Source organism: Mytilus trossulus, chromosome 8 (genome assembly GCF_036588685.1).
Source record: "Mytilus trossulus isolate FHL-02 chromosome 8, PNRI_Mtr1.1.1.hap1, whole genome shotgun sequence".
In the NCBI taxonomy this organism is placed as follows: domain Eukaryota; kingdom Metazoa; phylum Mollusca; class Bivalvia; order Mytilida; family Mytilidae; genus Mytilus; species Mytilus trossulus.
Genome location: NC_086380.1, coordinates 74,381,724 through 74,399,087, shown reverse-complemented (window position 1 = coordinate 74,399,087; position 17,364 = coordinate 74,381,724). Strand labels below are relative to the sequence as shown.

General features: G+C 30.8%; 1 long non-coding RNA gene across 3 annotated transcripts; it reads left to right on the top strand.

The window, feature by feature from the left end:
• Nucleotides 1-36: 36 nt before the first annotated feature.
• On the top strand, nt 37-9,532 carry LOC134682121 (uncharacterized). 3 transcript variants are annotated; one of them, XR_010100794.1, is made up of 7 exons: nt 37-281; nt 1,616-1,826; nt 2,909-2,998; nt 3,475-3,525; nt 6,257-6,468; nt 8,027-8,306; nt 9,481-9,532. It is a non-coding gene; the product is annotated as an uncharacterized LOC134682121 (long non-coding RNA). The 3 variants fall into 3 exon arrangements; XR_010100795.1 differs by lacking the exon at nt 8,027-8,306 and having other exon boundaries at nt 9,481-9,508; XR_010100793.1 differs by lacking the exon at nt 9,481-9,532 and having other exon boundaries at nt 8,027-8,783.
• The last annotated feature ends 7,832 nt before the right edge of the window (nt 9,533-17,364 follow it).

Genomic DNA, 17,364 nt, shown 5'->3' with positions numbered 1-17,364 from the left:
TTTTCAAAATTAATGCTGGATATCTCGATATTTTGAAATATATTCAAAATTGTTCAACTACATTAAATTAATGCCAAAAGTAGGAGACCCCGCGAATAGTTGTGAGGACTATGCTGATAAAACTAGGAATTTTACTTAGGAGCAAAGATCATCAATCCTAAAATATTTATGTGACAATGTTCATCCAATCACCTTGCAACACCTTGATGTACATGTACCAAGTCTAATTCATGTCACTATTACATGCACTTTGATACACAGACCATCCAACTTTGATTCAGGTTTGTCTGTTTTTGCTTCTCTTTTATTTCTGTCAGAAGAATATTGACTTTGAAATTTTGCTTAGTTTACATGTATAAGTTTGTGTTTAGATTTGTTTAAAGGCAACTACTTGTGATAAGTCAATGGGATTTGTTTATTTCTCCATGTTTAATGCCTCAAATTGTAAGTAGGGAGTGAAATTACACTGTAAAAAATTTGGGTCCAGAATTTTACAAGAAAGTAGTGATTTGGTCCAGCTGAAAACAGTTCAGGAGTTATGGTGTTGAGATATTGAAAATGAAAGTGTGAGTTTCAGGTTAAATTTTTCGGTCAAGGTAGTTTTTGATGATGTTGAAGTCCAATCAACTTGAAACTTAGTACACGTGTTTCCTATGGTATGATATTCCTAATTTTTATGCCACATTAGATTTTTTACCCAATTTCATGGTCCATTGAACATGGAAAATTATAGTGCGAGTGGGGCATCCGTGTACTTTGGACACATCCTTGTTCTTCCAATTTTAGTTTGTTTGTGACTGTACAACCATAAGGTCAAACCAAATGATTGAAAATAGGAAATATGGTTGATTCCAATTTTGTAAGCTAGGACAAAAGTGGCCATTGAAAGAAATTAGTTGTCTTAAAAAGTATGTTTGAAATGGACAGTCTATTTTTATGTGAAAAAGTATAGTATTCTTCAAAAAAACTTATTTCAAATGTGAAAACTGTAGATATAAGCTGTTAAAGGGGAACCACTAATGATATTGTTATATATAAAAAAAAAAAAGAGGATGTGGTATGATTGCCAATCAGACAACTGTCCACAAGAGACAAAAATATGGGCTTCAACAATGAGCAAAGCCAATACTGCATAGTCAGCTATAAAAGGCCCCGATATGACAATATTAATGTAAAACAATTCAAACAAGAAAACTAATGACCTTATTTAAATATAATAATGAACAAAAAACAAATATGTAACACATAAACAAACGAAACGGCAACCACTGATTACAGGCTCCTGACTTGGGATAGGCACATGCATAGATAATGTGGCTGGGTTAAACATGCAAATTTTTTTTTACATTGGCATTTCCACATATATCACATTGCATTGCACTTTCAGTTTCATTCATCAGTCATTAACGTTTTTTCACAATTTAAGGTTAAGTTTTATTTGTTTTGAATGATTAAACCATTTGCATGATTTCAAATGTCATATCCACTTTTTCCTACCTGCCCCTGGAGGACTTTTGAATTCAGTGTTTGTTTGAAATAGCACATCCTATTGATGGCCTCTTTTTCAAAATTTTATTAAAAGTTTCAACTACATAGTTAGATCTTAATTTTTCAGGCTTTTTACATCATATGGCTGATCTAGATGCTGTTTTAAGAGCACAGTCTGTACTGTTTGTGATTGAAGAAGAAGTGGAAACAAAGCCAGAAAATCTGTTGAGTCATACAGATATTCTGTTTAATATGTCCCGAAACACAAACTTCAGCGAAGACCTACTTTAGAAAAGATGCATGGCAGCTTGTTTTAAATACTCTCAAAGTATTAGAAGGTACACAAATGTAACCAGTCTGAATATTAAAAATAGAAAACTAACGACCTTATTTAAATATAAAAATGAACAAAAAACAAATATGTAACACATAAACAAACCACTGATTACAGGCTCCTGACTTGGGATAGGCACATGCATAGATAATGTGGCTGGGTTAAACATGCAGGTTTTTTTTTACATTGGCATTTCCACATATATCACATTGCATTGCACTTTCAGTTTTATTCATCAGTCATTAACGTTTGTCACTATTTAAGGTTAAATTTTAACTTAACTGCTGCAATCAAAGAATGTTCATTGCTTTTTTAGCTCACCTGGCCCACAAGGCCAAGCGAGCTTTTCTCATCACTTGGCGTTCCTCGTCCTTTGTTCGTCTCCGTCGACATCGTTGTTAACTTTTACAAAAATCTTCTCCTCTGAAACTACTGAGTCAAATTTAACCAAACTTAGCCACAATCATTATTGGGGTATCTTTTTGAAAAAAAAATGTGTGCAGTGACCCAGGCAACCAATCAAGATGGCCGCCATGGCTAAAAATAGAACATATGGGGGTAAAATGAAGATTATAACTCTGAAAATAAAGCATTTAGAACAAATCTGACAAAGGATTGAATTGGTATCTAGTCAATATCTATTTTCCCTGAAATTTTCAGATGATTTGGAGAAATGATTGTTGGGTTGCCTCCCCCTCAATTGGTAATTTGAAAAAAAAATGCCTTTTTTGGTTATTATCTTGAATATTGTTATAGATAGAGATAAATTGTAAACAGCATAAATGTTCAGCAAAGTAAGATCTACAAATAAGTCAACATGACCAAAATGGTCAGTTGACCTCTGAAAGAGTTATTGCCCTTTATAGTAAATTTTTAACAATTTTCATTAATTTGGTAAATTGGTTTACAAAATACTTTCCTTTCTATCTAAAGGGCCAAGTTTATTATAGATAGAAAAATTGTAAGTAACAAGAATGTTCAGTCAAGTAAGATCTTCAAACACATGTTTGTCATGAATCCATCTGTGTCCTTCATAGACTAAGGTGAGCGACACAGGGTCTTTAGAGCCTCTAATTTATGTTTTAGATATGTATATTAGTAACACTCAGAAGTATTATGATAAGATTTCTCCATGCCAGACAAGAAAAGGCAAAGCTTTAATAGGTCCAGTTGAAGGTGAGTTTCATATTAATGAATATTGAAAAAAACATCTGAACGTAAGTACGTATATGTGGAATAATTGCCATTGGTACCAAACCCAGTTACGACATTGAACAAGTATTAAATAAGCTCTCTACGAGTTCAAGTTTGACATCATTATAAAGTTGACTTTTGACTGGTTTCTGCTGGTTTATAGTAGAAACGTGTTTAACTGGCCATGGACCTAAGAGCAAATTGATTTTATTTTCAATAAGTTAATTAATGAAAATATAAAATGTGTAAAAGATTTTCAAGGAGACAACAATGAGCTAGAGACCAATTTGCATAGATGTAAACTACTATTGGTTACTGTTTGGCCTTCAACAATAAGCAAAATCTTTAAAATGTAGGAAGTTATGAAGACTTTGTGACATTATGTTAAGACTTTGTAATAACTTCACCATTGTTTTAAGGATAACGCGTATTCAAGCACTTTTTTAAAAAAAATGTAGGAAGAATATTCAAAAAGTTTTCAAAAAGGACATCAGACCAGATTAAATCAAGTAAGTAATTCTTGACTTGTGTAAGTATTTTAATTTATAATGTTCTGATTAGTACTGTTTTCTACTGCACAAGTATTTCTTTGAACATACAACAGTTTGGGTTCTACAGATAAGTCTGAACCATCTTACATATTTATCAATATGCTCCAGTAACATTGATAGTGCAAGATGTTAACTCTGCATAGTATATTATTTACTTTTTATATTTGTATTGATTTAGTATAAAACCAGATAGGTTGTTCATTTGTGTAATTTGAAATTTGAAAATTCACCTCTTATTCCATTTTTTCTCTTAAAAGATGATTTTGATCTATTTTTTTAGCTTTTTGGCAGAAAAATGAAATATCATTTTTTAAAATGTATTTAATTGTACTTAAGGCATCATGAATTATATATAATCATTTATAAAAAATCTGCCCCTAAAAATTAGAGGTGAGTAATTTCAGGCTTTAATGAGACTCTTGTTTCTGTAGATATCTTGTTTCAATATTTGAGAAACATGTTTATGCCAACCTGGGGAGATATGATATAACAAAGAATACTAACAATTTAGGCAGTTTATTTATACACATTTTTTATACCCCATGCAACTTAAGTTACGAAAGGTAAAATATTTTTGACTGGTCCAGCGGTATCAAAAAAGCTTGGATGGGATTGTTATTGACAGAAATAAGAGGAGGGAGACTTTTTCCACGAGGAGACTGGATAAAGTTCATAGATTTTTGCTTTATGCCTAGAACATGTAGAAAGCACATTTATTTTTTGTTGGATTTCCTATAAATTTCAATGAAGTGCTGGATATCGGTTAAGGTGGACCACTTTGTCAGGGGGGGGGGGGGGGGGAAGGATGAAAATCATAGATTTATATGTTGTTTGCCTAATGACAATATAGGGATGTGGGATATGTGATCCTGCTCACTTAACTAAAGTTCTTTTATAGATAACCAAGCTATACAAAAAAGTTCTATGACATAATTCTAGGTAAAAAAGATAAGAAATCCTTTGATAGTGATGACAGATCTCCATTTAAAGCAAGACATGGTAGGTATTTTTAAATATTTGTATTTAGAAATACTTATTGCTGTTGTTCTACACATCTACAAATTTCCTACTCAATTATACATGTATCAGGCTTATTATGTTGCATGCCAGAAGCATTTCATCTTAACAAGTCACTTCTAACATCTTATAATTAATTACTTTTTAGAAAAAAGAAGTGTATATTCCTTTACAAGGAGGAATTTTCTCCATTAAAAGCTAGGAAAGCTAAGAAATCCTTTACAAGTGAGGACAGTATTCCATTAAAAGGTAGGAAAGCTAGGAAATCCTTTACAAGTGAGGACAATTCTCCATTAAAAGCTAGGAAATCCTTTACAAGTGAGGATAGTTCTCCATTAAAAGCTAGGAAATATCTTACAACTGAAGATAGTTCTCCATTAATTGCTAGGAAATCCTTTACAAGCAAGGACAGTTCTCCATTAAAAGCAATACAAGGTGAGTGATAACATGTTATTTGATAATTCCATTGACTTATATGCGTGTTTTTAACAACACGGAAAATCAGAATTAAGCAGTATTTATATTGAGTGTTTTTATAAATTTAGAAACACGTCAGAGGGAATCCCAGTTTTGATAAAATACGATAGTTCTCGAAATTCAGATAAATCTATCTTTGTCATATAAGAAATGAAGTGGAGTTTTTCTTATATGTTATTGTTATGAAACTGATATTTAAGATCACTGTAAGTCCATAAAGAAATAGAGAACCATCTAGGTCGTTTAGTCAACATTTAATATACGATCTTGCTCAAAGGTTTGTTTTGGTAATTATGCGCATGCGTATAGATTTCTTGACTTCAAGGGGTTTTAGCTCTGGATTCCCCACTCAATTAATTTATATCTCATGGGATCTTTTCTATGAATGTCTGCTATTGAGGGTTATTGTTGTTGCATATCTGTAAATCATATGCATCATTTAAAAAAAATGAATGTAGTCATCATCATAGAACACCCCTTCAGGCGAAATGGAGTCTACCATATTATCGTTTCGAGTTGTCTCACTTCCTTAAATGTTGAGTCAAACGAAATGTCCAGTATTAGCTCGTTCTGTCAATAAATGTTGTATTTTATTTAAAACGATCGCAATTTGAACCGATAAATTTGTACGGAAAGGAGTCATGATCACTGACTCAAAAAAAAAAAAATTATTTGAAGAGTTAGGAATGGGGTTCCTCCTAGAACTAACGTAGGAAAATAGGTGATAAGATACGAAGTGGAATATACTTTCTCTCACTCTGAGTCACAGTGACTGCTGTGGAAATTAAACTTGGAATTGATAGTACAAAAATAAAACACAATAGGCCTATTTTCATTGTTCTTATAGGATACAACATATAAATACTAACATTTTAAGTAATTTAAGAAACAGTTTATGCATACACACTTATTGATACAACCAAGGTATAACAATAAACTATGACATAATTGTAAGTAGTAGAGATAAGAAATCCTTTGATAGTGATGACAGATCTCCATTAAAAGCTAGGAAATCCTTAAATAGCAAAGACAGTTCTCCATTTAAAGCAAGAAATGGTAGGTATTTTCTATATTTTGTATGTTGATATATTTTTTCTGTTCTAGACATAACTGTGTAGTAAGCTGACGTAAAAAAGAATACACAAGTTTCTTCGTAACACTCACTTCTAACACTTTACAATTAATTTCTTTATAGGAAAAAGAAGTGTGGACAATTCTTCATTAAAAGCTAGGAAATCCTTTACAAATGAAGATATAGTTTTCCATTAAAAGCTAGGAAATCCCTTACAAGTGAAGATAGTTCTCCATTAAAAGCTAGGAAATCCCTTACAAGTGAAGATAGTTCTCCATTAAAAGCTAGGAAATCCCTTACAAGTGAAGATAGTTCTCCATTAAAAGCAATAAAAGGTGAGTGATAATATAAATATGTTATATACCTATTACCATTAAAAAGAGGAAGCTAACATAGGGTACAATGAAAGTTTCTACCATTACTTTAACCATTCAAAATCCTGAAATTTAGTTTTTAATCCAGATAGTCATTTGAGCTTATGCCATCACTTGCTATAATCCTCATGAATTATTTCCAAAATCTTCCGTTCTGAAATTAATGTGTCAAATACTTCAAAAAGACTTAAAGTGAATGTTCCTTAGGGTATATAGTTTATAAATTTTAATTGATGATTTGATTCATCAACAAATCTTGATGCTGTTGCTAAGAAAAAGAACATAGTTTAGTGGTTTTTGTGAAATTGGTGTCTTTTTAATAGAATTATGCCATTTTCAATTAAATTTTTTAGTGCGTCTTTTCATGTTGTAAAGTTATACTATTGTAAATGAGGTTAGGGTAAAGGTTGGCGTCTGTTAAAACATTCACACCTGTTGCATTTATTATATGCACCTGTCCTTAGTCAGGAGGCTTTTGTTTAGTGGAAGTCGTTTGTTGGTGTGTTTCATATATGTTTATTGTTTCTCGTTTTGTGAATAGATAAGACCCTTTATTTCCTGTTTGAATTGTGTAACACTGGTCATTTTGGGACTCTTTATAGCTTGCTGTTGGATGTGAGCCAAGGCTCTGTGAAGAAGGCATTACTTTGACCTACAATTGTTAAATTTGAATTCATTGTGAATTGGATGGAGATTTGTCTCATTGGCACTCATACAACGTCTTCTTATTTATATAAAGGATAAATGCAGTTTTGGGCTTATATCTCACTAAGGCAGTTAGAGCAAAAATAATGGAGGTTTATGTAAGTAATAGAACAAGATCTATCTGCCATAAGATGAACAGTGCAATTGGACAACCCATGTTTGGTAACCGTCCCGAAATGGTTGATTTGTTGGTTATTTCATTGTATCGTTAATTCTATTATAGATAGAGAGAAGTTAAAGTAAATAAATTCAGCGAAGTTAGGTATAAACATAAGTCATTATCAGGTTAAGATCTATATGCATTGTAACTTTCAAACATATCCAACAACCCATTGTCGGGTTACTGTTCCGAAATAGTTATTTTTTAGGGAATTTTATTGTTTTTGGTTATTATCTTCAATTTTTTTTTGGAGATATATAGAGATAAAATGTTACAGCAAAAAATGTTCAGCAAAGTAAGATCTACACATGAGTCAAATGAGTGAAATTGAAATGAGATATTAAACTGTATGCAATAAAAATAGGAGGAACAATTGATTTGCTTATATTTTAAGATTCTGTGGATTTATTGATTTTCGTGGGATACCAATTTTTGTGGATAACGTGGGTGTAGGTGAATCACAAATTTCTCTATGCTTGTTTCAACACATAATAAAAACCATGAAATGAAATATACAAAAAAACACAATTTTTCCACAATCCACGAAAACTGGTACCCACGAAAATAAATGAATTCACAGTAATACAGCTTACATGTTCCTATATACTTTTTTTTATTTATTTTAATTGAATTAAATGAAAAATATTTCCTCAGGAATGCCCACCTTCTTAGTTATAAAAGCAAAAGAAATGAAAGCTGAAATTATAGAGTATCTGCAGAATTATAAGCCATTTAAATCATTGCCAAAAGTTGGAGATCCTGTTTAACCATTATGTTGACAACACTAGAGGCATATCTGAGGAAGTGAGAGATGAATTAACTTCATATCTCAGCTTGACATATAAAGACATTTTCAATCTATCTGTCAGTTCTGACATTCCATCTATGATGCACAACACTATATCATTCATAATACATCATTCAGGAAACAAAGGTACAACTTTTATGAGAGAAAACAATATTTTTTTTTACTTTCTGTTACATTAGAAATAACAGTACTGTAGTTGAAGAGTTGCCACCGTCAATTGTTACACAGTAGACAGTATCAGAGACAGTAAAACAGTGATTTGCAACCATCAAATTAAAATTGACAGTGACAACTGTTCAAGTACAGTACTGTTATTCCGATTCTAATGCATTACAAAAAGAAAAAGTACGATAAAACTTTAAAAAACGACTAAACTTGACAATTAGAAACAAAAAAACGCGAAATTTAATGAATTATTTTGGCACAAAAATGTCATGGCTAAACGTGACGTCATACAAATGAAAACTTACAAACTGGAGGTTATTACCTTACCCGTACGCTTCAAATTACGATAAAATTACATTAAAACGCCAAATTCAAGGTAGGTGTTGTTTTATTTTCAATTATATAGTAGTAATCGAACATTTGTTGATTCAATCAATTCAAAATGGGGGGGGGGGGGGGGGTCCCTCCTTAGTTAAGCCTGACCAACTGTGGATTTGACAGCAAATTTTAGCCAATGAAAAAAAAATTGTTACATCCAAATTGCATTAGAATACTCATTATCTGAATAATAGAAATCTGTCACATTTTGTTATTGTTTTCCAGTTTCTTGTTTTTATATTACTGCATACACCTTCATATGTTATTTTATATTAAACCAATTTCTGCCTGTCATGGCATTGAAGTTTGTGTTCTATAAACATATAATTTATTCCATTTGAATTAAGGTAAATTTATAGAGATGACCTGCTGTTGAAAAAATACCCGATGAATGATTTTTTTCAGTGGTTTATTTATGTTAGCTGAAATGCTTTTGGAATAGGCCGAGGTAACTATAGCTAAGATGATAGACAAGTGCCTCATGTTCAAAAATATTCATGTAATTACAGTAGCCCATCCAGAATTATTCAAAATGTTACAATTTACATGAACATCAGTGTAAAGGTTAAACTTAATGATATACATTTTACGTTTTTACAGGAAATCAATGTTATTTCGTCTTAGATTTTATTCTAAAAAAATCCCAATTTGATGTTTTAGGGACCAATTTGAAAACACCTAGAATCATCCCTGGTGGAATAAGCTTGTTTTTTCTCCTTTTTCATTTACTTTTTTACTCAACTGTTTAATTTTCCAGATTTAAATAATCCAATAGATGTTTGCCAAAATTTAGAAAAGATCCGTGAAACTACTGGAGAATATGAAAGGATTGGTAAAAATACTAAAAAGGGTAAATAATCTAAAGTTTTTACAACTTTATATCAGTCCAAAGATTGTTTTTTTCACAGTTTGTCTTTTAAATCTTATTTACATTCTGAATTGCAACTTGTATACTTTTGAAGATTTGACTGATAAAAGAATTTTATTCAGATTTGGAAAAGGATGATAACAGTTTGTGAAAAGAAGTTTCATCTTCATAATGCAAATTTAAAATAGTTTTAATTGTTTTAATTCCATACAAATATTTCAGGGAAGGTTAGAATGAATTTTTTTTTTTAAATCCTGATTTTCATTTCAGATGCAATTAGAGGACTTATTAATCATTTATCGACAAAAGATAAAAAATCAGAAATAGGTGAGAAATCATTTAGTATAAAATAATAGTTGGTTAAAAAATCTTCTCCTCTGAAACTGCTTAGCCAAATTTAACCAAACATTGCCAAAATCATTATTAGGGTATCTAGTTTAAGAATTGTGTCCGGTGTCCCGGTCAACCAACCAAGATGACCGCCATGGTTAAAAATAGAACATAGGGGTAAAATGCATTTTTTGGCTTATAACTCAAAAACCAAAGCATTTAAAACAAATCTGACATGGGGGTGAAATTGATGATCAGGTCAAGACCTATCTGCCCCGAAATTTTCAGATGAATCGGACAACCCGTTGTTGGGTTGCTGCCCCTGAATTGGTAATTATAAGGAATTTTTGCTGTTTTTGGTTATTATCTTGAATATTATTATAGATAGAGATAAACTGTAAACAGCAGTAATGTTCAGCAAAGTAAGATTTTGTTTAATATTCACATAGACCAAGGTGAGCGACACAGGCTCTTTAGAGCCTCTAGTTTTAAAAGCAATGTATTTGCATAATAATAGTCTTTTTAGTTAGTAAAATAAGTTGATGTTTTGTAGGCAGAAAAAGATCAGGAAATAAGAAAATAGATGCAGCAGAATCCAAGAAGTGTACAGTAAGACTGACTGATATTGGTACTATTAAAAACTTGAAAACATATGTAAACAAGAGAGAGAAAAAAAGAAAAAGAAGGAAGATATGTGTAAAGAACTTGTAAAAAAAAATGTTAAATGTTAAAGGGGCACTAGCTGTCAAATTCATGTTCACCGACTTTACTTAATTTCTAGTATTTGATTTATAATAATGAATAATGTTAAAATTTATCCAACCTATTTAAAGTCTAAAAAAAAATATTAAGAGGACACGGTATAAAATTACATTTCGTGTGTTCGCAGTCTAGACCGCCATCTAATTAATTATTGAGTTGACCTCTAAAGTCTTTCAATGACCATATAAGCGATGTAAACATAAATATAGATATAAATAGATCAAGCAAATTCATGCTCTTGGATTATTCTAGGTCTATTTAATTTTATATTATAGATGAAACATTAATGTTTATCATCGTTTTTATCTGTATAAGAATGATTTTCTGTGGATCAAATCAGTCAATCAATTGATTTACCTTTGTTTCACTTTCAATGTTGATATTCTTTTCCTTTAAATAATTTTACACATTCAATTCATGTGTTATCCATTTCAAGCTAAGGAGTTAAATTGAAGTTCACATTAATACAAATTCTATGAGGTTGAATTATTCACTTGCAAGTGAATAATTCATTATCAATGATTTTAGCTTATTTTGACAGAACTAAATCATACTTGCTGCTAAAAGCGAATTATTATTTCACCATTGTATTTCATTAGTGATTGAGCAAAAAAAATAATATATAATTTTTTTTTTATATATCTCGTAGCTAGTGCCCCATTAAGATTTAAAAAAGTTCATCTGATATGAAACAACAAATTCAGGATACTTTGTGTCATATTTCAAATAAGTTGAATGTATATCTACTTATGATAAAACTATGGTATTGCAAAATGTCGTAATTTTTTTTTTTGTCTTATTGATGAAAATCGATAATAGGAAGAGTAAAAAAGCCTGTGAAGTAAAAATATAAAAAAATATATTAATATATAACAAAATCCCTTCAAGAAAATATTGTGACCTTTAGTTTAGTCATGCAGTTCTATGACAGCAGATCTTTTTTATGTTATGCAACTTTACCATAAGTTTGACCAAATGCAAAGCAAATGCAAAGCAAATGCAAAGCAAACAATAAAAATCAGGAAAGAGAACACATGGATGTATATATTTATTCTGTTTGACTTGAATTTACATTATTATTTATCTAAAGTTTTTCAACTTTTCAATAGATAGACTAAGTGTAAATGTTTGTTATGTCTGCAAATTTTCAATATTATTTTTTCATGGAGTAAATGAGTCTGTATTGCAAACAAAAGAGTGTATTACACAGTTCTTTCCATTAAGTTCATATTTATGCACAAACAAAATCATAATTATGAGTACTGTTTTTCACTGTTTATTGTATACACCCCTATATCATGTACATAGTATAAGAAGCTTGAGAAAAAAGTTTCCATGTGTATAACAGGGACATATCCGAAAAGTTCAAATTCAGTAAAGTTTTGCTTAAGTCTGATTTTTTAGCAAGAACTTAATATATATAAAGAAAATTCAATTCAAAGATGACCTTGATTTTTGCAATGATATATATACATAGATAGAATACTTTTACTTAATCATTCTGCTTGGATATCAATTTTGTCAAATTTTAAAATTGAATAAAAAAACAAACAAATACTTATGTTTAATGATCTTCATACTGTTAGCGTTCAGCCAGGATGAAGAGATTATGCTCAAAATTGTCTCTTTATTGGATTGAATGAAAGAGTTTTTATCTTTAAAATGAGAAAAGTAGGAAAGTTATAGATCAGTGAAAGAGATTGAACCTTATAGTTATTTTTAGTTACAGTGAGGATAATGATATAATAATGACTATCTTGTGACTTTAATATTTTATTGTTGTTGTTTGTTTATATAAACAATGTTTTAAGTTTCTGTGAAAAGGTATAGTTTCTTTATTTATTCCATGTTTTGTTACATTATCAGTTTTTTTGTGGACCTTCAGAATTTGTGGATAATCTTTTGCAACATAAATGTCAAAATATTCACGCATCATGCATCTTGAACTTCATTTTTGTTTACCTATAATATGAACCATAATGTATATAGATATAATCCTTTTACTTCATCATTCTGCTTGGATATACAAGTTGTCTAATTATTGAATTGAATAAAAGACAAATACTTGTGTTTAATGATCTTCATACTGTTAATGTTCAGCCAGGATGAAGAGATTATGCTCAAAATTGTCTCTTTATTGGATTGAATGAAAGAGTAAGTTTTTACCTGTTCAAGTCATTATACTGTTAGAATACAGCTAGGATGAGAAATAAATGCTACAGTGTTAAATTTAAAAACAAAATTGATTGAGAAATATATATTTTAACTTCTGAAAACAATGATAAAAAATGAATCAACGGTAATAAGGATATTTTTTTGTATATATATGTACATAAATCATGTAAATATTTATATATGTTGTATTCAAGTTGCAATTTTGTACATGTTATATCAAGTTGCAATTTTGTACATGTTATATCATGTACAGAAATATTGTACATATGATAACTTGTATATAATTGCAAAAAGGCTTGTTATGAACTGTACAAAAATACCTCAAACATAGTATACCATGTACAATACATTGCTTAAAATGGTTTAAATTTTACAAAATTTTAAAATGAATCCAAATAAAGCTGCAAATACATTCAAATTTTACTGACTAAAAAAAAACTCAGAATGTAATTTTAAGAGCACAGTGATCAGAAAGTTTTAGAATTATTTGTATTGCTTCACGATTCATGTTGGCATAATATGTTTTCATAACATGTTTTTAGCTCACCTGGCCTAAAAGGCCAAGTGAGCTTTTCTCATCACTTGGCGTCTGTCGTCCGTCGTCTGTCGTCGTCCATCGTCTGTCGTCCGTCGTCGTTAACTTTTACAATAATCTTCTCCTCTAAAACTACTGGGCCAAATTAAACCAAACTTGGCAACAATCATCATTGATGTATCTTGCTTAAAATTTGTGTTTTTTTACCCGGCCAACCAACCAAGATAGCCGCCATGGCAAAAAAAAAAGGTACATAGGGGTAAAATGCAGTTTTTGGCTTAAAACTAAAAAAACAAAGCATTTAGAGCAAATCTGAAATGGAGTAAAATTGTTTATCAGATCAAGATCTATCTGCCCTGAAATTTTCAGATGAATCAGACAACCCATTGTTGGGTTGCTGCCCCGTACATTGGTAATTTTAAGGAAATTTAATGTTTTTGGTTATTATCTTGAAAATTATTATAGATGGAGAGACCTGAAAACAGCATTAACGGTCATTAAAGTAAGATTTACAAATAAGGCAACATGACCAAAATGGTCAGTTGATCCCTTTAGGAGATATTGCCCTTTATAGTCAATTTTAGTCATTTTTCGTAAATCTCCATGATCTTTTACAAAAATCTTCCTCTCTGAAACTACTGGGCCAAATTAATCCATACTTGGCCACAATCATCATTGGTGTATCTAGAAAATTGTGTTTTTTGACCCGGCCAACCAACCAAGATGACCGCCACGGCTAAAAATAGAATATGGAGGTTAAATGCAGTTTTTGGTTATTACTCAAAAACCAAAGCATTTAGAGCATTAAGAGCAAATCTGACAATGGGTAAAATTGTTTATCTGGTCAAGATCTATCTGCCCTGAAATTTTCAGATGAATCAGACAACCCATTGTTGGGTTGCTGCCCCTAAATTGTTAATTTTAAGGAAATTTTACTGTTTTTGGTAATTATCTTGAATATTATTATGGATAGATATAAACTGTACACAGCAAAAATGTTCAGCAAAGTAAGATTTACAAATAAGTCACTACACCCGAAATGGTCAGTTGACCCCTTTAGGAGTTATTGCCCTTTATAGTCCATTTTTAACAATTTTTTCGTAAATCGTTAACTTTTTCAAAAATCTTCCTCTCTGAAACTATTAAGCCAAATTTTACCAAACATAGCCAGAATCATTATTAGGCTATTAAGTTAAAAAATTGTGTTTTGTGACCGAGCTAACCAACCAATATGGTCGCTACGGTTGAAAATAGAACATAGGGGTAAAATGCAGTTTTTGGCTTATAACTCAAAAATCAAAGCATTTAGAGCACATCTGACAGGTAGTAACATTGTTAATCTGGTCAAGATCTATCTGCCCTGAAATTTTTAGATGAATCGGACAACGCGATGTTAGGTTGCTGCCCCTAAATTGGTAATTTTAAGGAAATTTTGCTCTTTTGGGTTATTATCTTGAATATTATTATAGATATAGATAAACTGTAAACAGCAATAATGTACAGCAATTTAAGACTCAAAAATAAGTCAAAATGACAAAAATGGTCAATTGACCCCCTAAGAAGTAATTGTCCTTTATAATCAATTTTTTAAATTTTTCATAAAATTTGTAAATTTTTACTAACATTTTCCACTGAAACTACACGGACAAGTTCATTATAGACAGATAATTGTAAGCAGCAAAAAATGTTCAGTAAAGTAAGATGTTCAAACACTTCACAATCACCTTAACACAATGCTTTCATGAACTGTCTGCTTCCTGTGTTTAATTCACATATACTAAGGTGAGCGACACAGGCTCTTTAGAGCCTCTAGTTAATATATATTATATTCAGTCCACCGTGGCCTATAGAAGTTTTATGCTGTTTGACCCACTGCAATGATGAATTATAAGAATTAGTTATAAACTGTTTATATTTTGTCATTGTTAAAAATAATTGGATATCTTAAACTATATTTTGTTGATTCTTGATTAACCTTCAAGGGTCACATTAAAGACCAAATGTTTGGACATTCAAAGAGTGTTTTAAAAACACTATCCACATGATTGTCTGAAGGTTTGCTATGGTGTAGAAGCATCTTGAAAACATATCTGCTTCTATCCTTTTTCCTTTTTGGGGCGGGCAAGAATATTATTCTTAATAGGGAACTATAATTAAATAGTTAGGGAAAAAAAGGAAAAGGGATATTGCAATTCTATCATGAATAAGCTAATTCTTCATTTAAACTTTGGTCATGATGGTGAACCCAGTGTGGTTACCATTGCGCCCCAGACCAAAGTTCATTTAGCACTAAAAAGAAGTGAGTTTTTATTAGATGTTGTTTATAATTATATGCAAATGCAAAATGAAAATGATGTAATAGAAATAGAAATTATTTTATCAGAGTATAATCGCAATTTTACATTAGGCTTTTTATTTAAATGCTTAGTAAATGACAATAGTGAAGTAAAAAGATGCAGAGAGGGCAAAACAGCTCTTCTTGTTCCACTGATTGAAAAGTTCCAACTGGAAACAGAATTTGTTAAACTGCTTCTGCCACGAAAAATTAGTGCAAAAAATGCTGTTGCAATTCATTCGCTTTATATCAAACCAATGTATCGTTCTGTCATTAATGAGTTTTATTTACTTAATTTACATGGAGTTAATTTACAGGGACATATAAGTGCAGAAGATTTTATGAGGTTATTGCATGAACTTAAAACCTGTCATGCTCATTATTTAGTGCACATTTTACCAGTTTGCATTTGTTTGAGATGCACTGAGTATAGACATGAAAGACTTAATCAGCTTTCAGGATGTACCTATGCAACACCTTACCATGGTCCTATTACAAATAGCCCTTTTCGTAATTTACCAGTGGGACAACAACAGTTAACAGGTGGCAGACCTGGCTAATGGTATTCTGTTATTCCATAGTTTACATGTATCACATGATCACATTATTTTATTGTTATGTATTTACTATGCTAATAAATTATTTTAATCATATATAAGTTTCTAGTAGTTGTTGATTTATTGATAGAAGAAACATACTAAAAATAATAAAACAGAAAAAAAGGATTTGAACATGTTGAAATGGCCATATTTTTAATGAATCCTTAAGAACTCAAGGTCTGTTGATTATACGAATCAGTCGCTAAAAGGAAATAAAGGAACAACAAAAATACTTAACTCCAAGAAAAATCTAAGTAAAAAAACATCGCAAATAGCCTGTCCAAAACATAAGTTTATAGAAACGGACAAACTGATAAACAACTGACATATTCTTAACTTGGTACAGGACATAATTTAAAAAAATGGTTTCAGTTCCACCAGGTTTATGCTTTTTATTGTTTGTTATTGTCTTGATGTATTATTGTGTTTCATTTAGCTTGTTGAATTTGTTGCTTTGTTGCTTATAATTTTTTACCTCATTTGACAAGAGACAGTGCCCTTTTTCAATTTTTGTATTAACGTGGACTGACACTCTCCTTGTTGGGGTATTTTAAAGTTTCTCAACATAACAGTTTTATTTCTTATTTTCCTCCTTTCATAGTAATAAACTCTAGACATGAAATAACTTTTATAGTTGGGTAAGGTTTAATGATTGCCAAATGATCTACTATCCAGCCAAAGAAAATGAATATTACAGTATAGCCTTCATCATGAAAAAACTCTTTAATCGTACTGAAAGCAACAGTAATATACCGCCATAGTCATAAATCTAATTAAACAATAAAAACAAATCCGGATTACAAACCAAAACCAAACAATCAACTACAAGAGGAAAACAATAGAACAGCAAAACAACTGAACTACAACAAAAATAAACGCCAAGTTGAACATACATATAAGCTGTATAGTCAGAAATAACATTCAGAGACACAGTTGAAAGAGATTATTCAAAAGTTGAGACCAAGTTAAGGATAAACCTTGAATGAGAGTATAGGATATTAAAGTACACAAAATATCAGGACCCTATCATTTCTGTC